Source organism: Triticum dicoccoides, chromosome 7A, assembly GCF_002162155.2.
Source record: "Triticum dicoccoides isolate Atlit2015 ecotype Zavitan chromosome 7A, WEW_v2.0, whole genome shotgun sequence".
In the NCBI taxonomy this organism is placed as follows: Eukaryota; Viridiplantae; Streptophyta; class Magnoliopsida; order Poales; family Poaceae; genus Triticum; species Triticum dicoccoides.
In genome coordinates this window covers 647,929,177-647,936,024 of record NC_041392.1, presented here as the reverse complement: position 1 = coordinate 647,936,024, position 6,848 = coordinate 647,929,177, and the positions used below count along the sequence as shown (strand labels likewise).

General features: G+C 38.7%; 1 long non-coding RNA gene across 1 annotated transcript; it reads left to right on the top strand.

Moving 5' to 3' along the window:
• Positions 1-4,851: 4,851 nt before the first annotated feature.
• Positions 4,852-5,448, top strand: LOC119328721. Its single transcript, XR_005159116.1, has 3 exons — positions 4,852-4,948; positions 5,031-5,096; positions 5,264-5,448. It is a non-coding gene; the product is annotated as an uncharacterized LOC119328721 (long non-coding RNA).
• Positions 5,449-6,848: the final 1,400 nt, after the last annotated feature.

The window sequence follows — 6,848 nt, the reverse complement described above, 5'->3', positions numbered from 1 at the left end:
AAGAAACCGGTGAAAAAAAAGAAAAAAAGCCAAAGTAAACAGGAAAAGAACAAAGAAATCAAAAAAAGAAACAAAGACACAAAGAAACTATCGGAGCGAATGAAACATGTGAAGCAACGATCTCAAAGTTGGAACGAACCAGTGAAGTGTTTGCTCGCGAAAAAAACCCCCCAGAAAAACAAGCCAGCTCAATCTCGCGTGAGAGAGCTATTCCATTCAAGCGAGAGTAGCTTCCATTTCCTGTAAAGCGTGTAGTGCCGTCTTTGCCTCGCTAAGAGTTCTAATATCGTACCCATGTACCCTGTGTGTTGTAATATATTCTGGTCGTGCATGATGTCAATTTGTACCGTGTAACAGAAGATTCAAATCCTTCGGCTGGTATGAAGGGCAGATCCGGTTCTTTGAGCCGCGGTGCCACCGTCTGATGTATTTTTAGCAGTGTTGTAGATCATGTGATGAATTATTTTTTTATGTTTATATTCATGGTGCCTTTATATTTAACCTATAGATGTATATTTCTTCCGGTTGCTTGTTTAGTCTTGGCCAATCTAGATAAGTACTCAGTAGTCGGAGAGATGTGCATTACTCAAGTTCAATCTTGCAAATAAACTAGCGCAGTATCAGAAAGTGGAAACGCTTGTATTGAATTGTTGCCATTGAGGATAAAGGTTTATTAGATTATTCATTTGGATCTCATAACTAACAATATATCATCTTGCTTACAGTAATTACATGGGTTTACACTTAAAGTTCAGATGGTGCAGAGGGATCTCGATCTAAGGGACATGCTATTTTGCTATAAGATGCAAAGGGTATCTCAGTCTAATATATTTGGACGTACTGCCTATGTAGAATCAACACATCCGTATGTTTAACATGAGCATGAAAAATTTCATTCTGCGTTTTCTCCACATGATTATATCACTTGCCGCACTTTTATGTATTGGAGAGATGCACTTGGTGAACCTACACTACAAGGATTCCGGTCTATTGCAACAAAATTTATTGCCACAAATCTTTTTCGTTGCAATAAAATGATGTATTACCACAAAATTCTAGTTCGTGGTAATAGGATCTACATATTGCCACAGTTTCATTTCATCGTGCTAGGTACTCACTTTGTTGCAATAGAAGCCATGTATTGCCACAAGCTGCATTAGCGTTGCAATATGGTAGTGATATTGCGACAGTTGTGTCCCATTGCATGAATTGATCATTTTGTTGCAATAAAGACTAGGTATTACAACAAAATAAATCTTCGTGGCAATATTTAGACATATATTGCAACAATTCTGATATGTGGCGCTAGCCATAGATACTGTTGCAAAATACACGGCTTCTTATTGCAACAAAACATGTATTGGTTGTAATAGGGCGATTTTTTGCCTCACTTTCGTTGTGTTGCAATAACTATTACATATTGCGACAACTTGTGCATCCATGGTAATACGTACAACATATTGCAACCATCCTCTAGTGTTGTGAAAAAAGGAGCAGGATATTGCAACGATATTCTCTACAGTGCCCCTGATTTTTTTCATTTATTTATTATACTATTTCTCAGGATCCGGTTAAAGGGGCGTACTAGCTCATAGAGGTATTAACACAGTTGGTACCACAAATTGCACCTACGTTGTATTTTAGTCAGATATCTTGCAAAGTGGACATCGGTGGTACCACAACTTGAAGGTACGTGCGCTTGCTCGCGGACGCCCTTCACTTTAGGGTTTCTTGCACCGCCAGGGTCTCCTCCACTCGCCCTACTAACCTCCTCCGGTAGCAAGGTCATCCTCGGCACCGGAAAGACAGCAAGCTCACTGCCCTTCTCACCAAGGTGAGTCATGAGCACTGGGCAGCAAATTCTCACTTTCTCTTCCTTCCTATTTTTTCTGTATCTTTCTTGATGTGATTGTATGTATTTATGTGTTGTTAATAAAAATGTATAGCATCCAAAATTCTCTCACCCAAGGTACAACATGCTTCTCTACATAGTTTAGTTGTCTGATTTGTCATGGATTACTTCCTGCACAATGTCGTATTGTTAGACAGGATGGGTCGCGCTATTTGTCACCCTGGGTGAAGAATGCTTATTCCTCACCCCACCGATAGAGCGCACCATCCAGAGCCAGCCCGTCCATGGGCTTCCAGCGACATGATTTTGGATAACCACCACCGTAAGAAAAGCTGCGAGAAAGCTAAAGAAAACTTCCTTCACCCATTCTGACCAGCCAGGCACCAAAGTAAAAAAAGCTGCGAGCCTAAAGTAAGAAAATATTGTGTGCGCCCATTCGAGCCAGCCCACATTTTCCTTTTTTTTGGCTAGAAACCAGCCCACATTTTATAACCCCAAAAGCAAAATTACTCTTGTAACTTTCTTATTACACACTGTAACATAGATATAGGGCTGACGTCTGACATAAGTAACATATTTAAGGCATGATAAATTGCAGCAATCTATAGACATCAACCTTGTGAGACTGCAACGTAAGACTTGCCCCAACATAAGAACTATCAGAATGACCAGATGAGACCAAAATTATGCCACATAAATAAACATGTTTCTGTCAGAAATAATTGACAAGAGAAAATGTAATTTCAAAAGAAAGATCAAAGGCTTACAAGTTAGTATACTCCTAAAAACGGTATGCTTGCGTGCCAAAATCAGTACAATCTAGGCTTTTTCTGTACCAATATACGCACCGCCTTTCAAAAGACTAAACAATATCTGGATCACGTCAACTTTTCGCTATGTGCACACCCGCGTTACCCAAAGGGGACTACAGAAGTATGTCTAACAAAACTCGAGTAAGTATCAAGTCAAATATATTGGGAAAAAATAGGATGCTACTCCACTGAACTATACACATATCAGCCAGGATTCAGCCTGCATTTCACCTCATGAGATCAGCTTGTGTATCGCCTCATGTATAGTGCAGAAGAGATTAGTTCCTTATGAATTTCTATATTTGTCAGGCGAACAAAGCCATACATTTCTCATTTCAATGGTGAGTAATTTTCTTTTAGTACCTACAATGGCAGAAAGTATTCCGTAAGTATCCCAAGTATATATAACAAAATGAGTACACGAGGAGAGAAGTGTATAATCAAAGGGAGCACATAACAAATGATAATCATCTTCTTCATGTTGTTTTCCGCATATGGAGTTCATGAGCAGGAATACAAAACGGGCTGATTTTCACTGAACTTGTGTAGAATCACGTATTTTGAAATGGCAATAAGACATGGGCCACTACTTGAAACTGTAATCAATATTCTTCAAACACCACACCGAGTCCTTCAGCAACCATACAGAGTTCAAACAGACAGAATATTACCTATCTATTTCAGGGATTGCCTATTTTCTTCAGCAAACCATACAGAGTTAAAACAGACAGAATATTACCTATCTAGTTCAGGGATTGCCTATTTTCTATCTAGTTCAATCATGCGATTTCCTTAACTGTACTACCGACTCTTGGTAACATAAATATAACAGTAGTGATCTGTGATGAAAAACAGACAATGTCAATGGTTAACCAATTAATAAACCCCTTCACAGTTCAAAGACCACGTTCCCTTAGGACGAAATAGAGAATAGGAAATTTATTCAAAACCAATTCTGCAGTACTAATACGTGATGGAGAACAGCTATTGTCAATGTGTCAACAATTAAATAAATTCACATGTGTTTTTCACCCAGAGAATCCAAGACAGGAGCAACAAGTCAAGCAGCATGCACCAAGGGAGTAATTAGATTAGGATTGAGAAATATTAGTTACTTATCCGGGAAGCTGTCCACCTTTTGATGGCTTTTCCGTTCAAATAAAGATGGCTCTTGCTAGCCACTGTGTTTTCACCCTCACGCTATATCGCAAATCTTCTCATTTTTAGTGGACTTCAACTAGACAAAAGCGATCTTTCATAGGATTATTGCATACAAGTAAATTTTGATGTCCTAAGCAGAGAAATACACAGGTAGGCGGTCACTTATCACAGGTCGAAGTTATTTTTTTTGGAATCAAGAGTATGTTTTGATTCAGTTCACCAGCAGCAAGTATGAGATTATTGGTCAACTATACTTGCAACTAAAGTGGCTCCTAATTTGCAATTCTAACTATTGATCAACTACAACACGTGAGCACATGCACAGCTGTATTTGAGTTCCTTGCAGATTGCAAAAGGAAACACAGACAAGCAAATATAACTGGGCCTTTATTTACATTGATTATTAAAGAACCAATACATGTGCACTATAGAGAAATCAAACTGGAACCTGGTCGCAGCATCAATGATTTGGGCTCTAAACAAATTTGGCAGACAACAAGTGGAATTGTAATTGCCCAGGTAAAGGCTAAACATGCTGCACCGCTGCTCTTCCTCAGTCATCAATAATGTTGCAATAAGTCGCTCCATCGTCGTATTTTCCCTCCTTTTTTGCAATAATTGTTCATTCACATTTTTTCAGAAACTATTGCCAATGTACTAAGTCTTATTCAGAGATTGTCAATATTGTTGGGCGTGTCCTGCTCTCCCTCTTTTATATTTGGTTGCTTGGTCTCACACTGAAGGTGCTAGATGTAATGTGGACTCAGGGCCAGAACAGAGAAGAACCAGAGCAGCTAGACTTGGGTGTGTGTTCAAGGCAACAAATGCCCTCTTTTCCACTGAACCACCAACACATGCTAGCTCTACTCTTTTGATGTTCACTTACACAAAAAAGACCACACTGTATCCATACCCGTGCATGCACAAGCCCACACTGTACTACACTATTTGGGTACACACTCAGTACAATATCTTCAGCTTCTACAATGGCTTGTCTGACTGGTTATATTTGGTTTCAATAAATTGAAAGGAACGCAGCCAAAAGAACGCCGATAACCGTAAGAAACAGAAGACAAAACATAAAATTGGATCAAAATCTTACTCGCAAGTAAGCTTTGAGAAGGTATGAGTCTAACTAAATATGTATGCCTCACTGCTAAATATGGTTTCGTGTTTCAAGCATCTCATTGTTATATTACTTGCAGAGAAACTTGGAACTCACCCACACGAACGACGGAACATGGTCTAACACAGAGTCCTAGAAAGTTTGCGTAAGTACACTGACTTTTGGTTATTCTATAGTTATTCAATGATGTGCATTCGGTGTGTTTCATCATCAGCTGGGATTATTAATGCGTTGGATCGTGCTATTCTTGTTTCATCTTTTATATAGTGTCAATATTGATGTCGTACCTATAATTGTTATTTTCATTTTTAGAACAAAGCACGTCAAGAGGTTCAAAACAAAGAAACTGAAACTGAAGGTCCACTTTCAAGTGAGTAGAAAAACAATATTTTCCAGACCGCATACAAAGAGACTCTGAAATGCAAGTCATCGCAGCCTTGTGGGTACGGATACATGGCCAAACCTTCAACTGGTTCTCAAAGGTTTCGTATCCAGGTTGAAGAGAAAGGTCGTGCTACAGCAGCCACCCAGCAGCAAAACTCTGAGCTCAGCCAGCAGGTCAACAAATTACAAGATCAACTACAAGCTGAACGTGCAAACACACAAGAGAGGATTAACTTGGAGTGTACTGAGAGAGAACAACTTGAGGAGAGGTTAAAAGAAGAGCATGCTGAAAGGGAAAGATTGTTGGAAGAGGAGCGAACATCAAGACCAGAATTTGAAAAAAACATGATGACAAAGTTTGTAGCATTGAGCCAACAGATGGGAACCCAACAGGTGATTACAGTCATATGCTTGCGACCTTGTAAGATTTATGTTGCTTACTTGCATTGCTAAAAGTGCACTTATATTTACAGGTGCCTAAGGATTGACAAAGAAAATAGTAACCCAAACTTGCAAAATACACTTTTATAGAGATCTAGTCCTAATAAGACTCCAGTTCAAGGCCAATTATTATTTCTTCAAATGCGCTCATACAAGCTGCAACAAGGAATTCTCGAATGTTTAAAGCAATGGTAAGTCACAATCTTACTTTCTCTTCCTGTTCACTTGCATTTTATACGTCATTGGCGTTCATAACTAGCTAGCTGTTTCTTCTTTTTCACCATGTGTTGTTGCTGCATCGAGTCACAACTTAAACAAAAAATGAATATGTGCTAGCTAGGGACATGAAATTAACTGAAACTATACATCGGGTCACAACTTAAATCAGTAGCAGAACCTTTTAGTAGATGTACTTGTGCTTATGCTTTAGACATTTACACTTGTATGATTGTTCTAATCCCTCAGTTATATGCTTACTGACACAGTATTAGTCTAGTTAGTCTGGCGATAGTTCCTTTTAACTATGGGGCTGGAATAATTGTATGGTGTATGTTATGTTGGACTCATTAACTAGAACTTTTTTTATTTCTTGATTGCAGGATCCAAAGAACTAGCCGGCCTGGACTCTAGATCATGGACCGTTTAGTCTTTGCAATTAATTAGGATGGCTAAATTATATCTGAGTTTCATTTGATGGATATTTGCTACGGGAATTATGAACTTTATGAATCTAGATATTATACGTATGGTTTTGAATATTGTAATTGAATGCATGTATTTTTTTACGGTTGCAATATGCTACAACCCACTTCCGGTTGCCACATGTTAGCACCACCAAAAAAAGTTTTGCGTCATATCTCAGTCGATATGCCTACTATTTTGTTGCACTAGGATGTTGTAACGGATCACTTCATATTGTCTGGCACCACAAATTTTTTCATGACGCGATAACTGTTCGGCGCCACCAAAGTAATTTTTGTTGAAATAGAGTATCACCATGGAAATTTTAAATTGTCGCATAGTTTCTCGCTACAAACATTTCAACTGATGTGATACCTCTTTATCACCACCA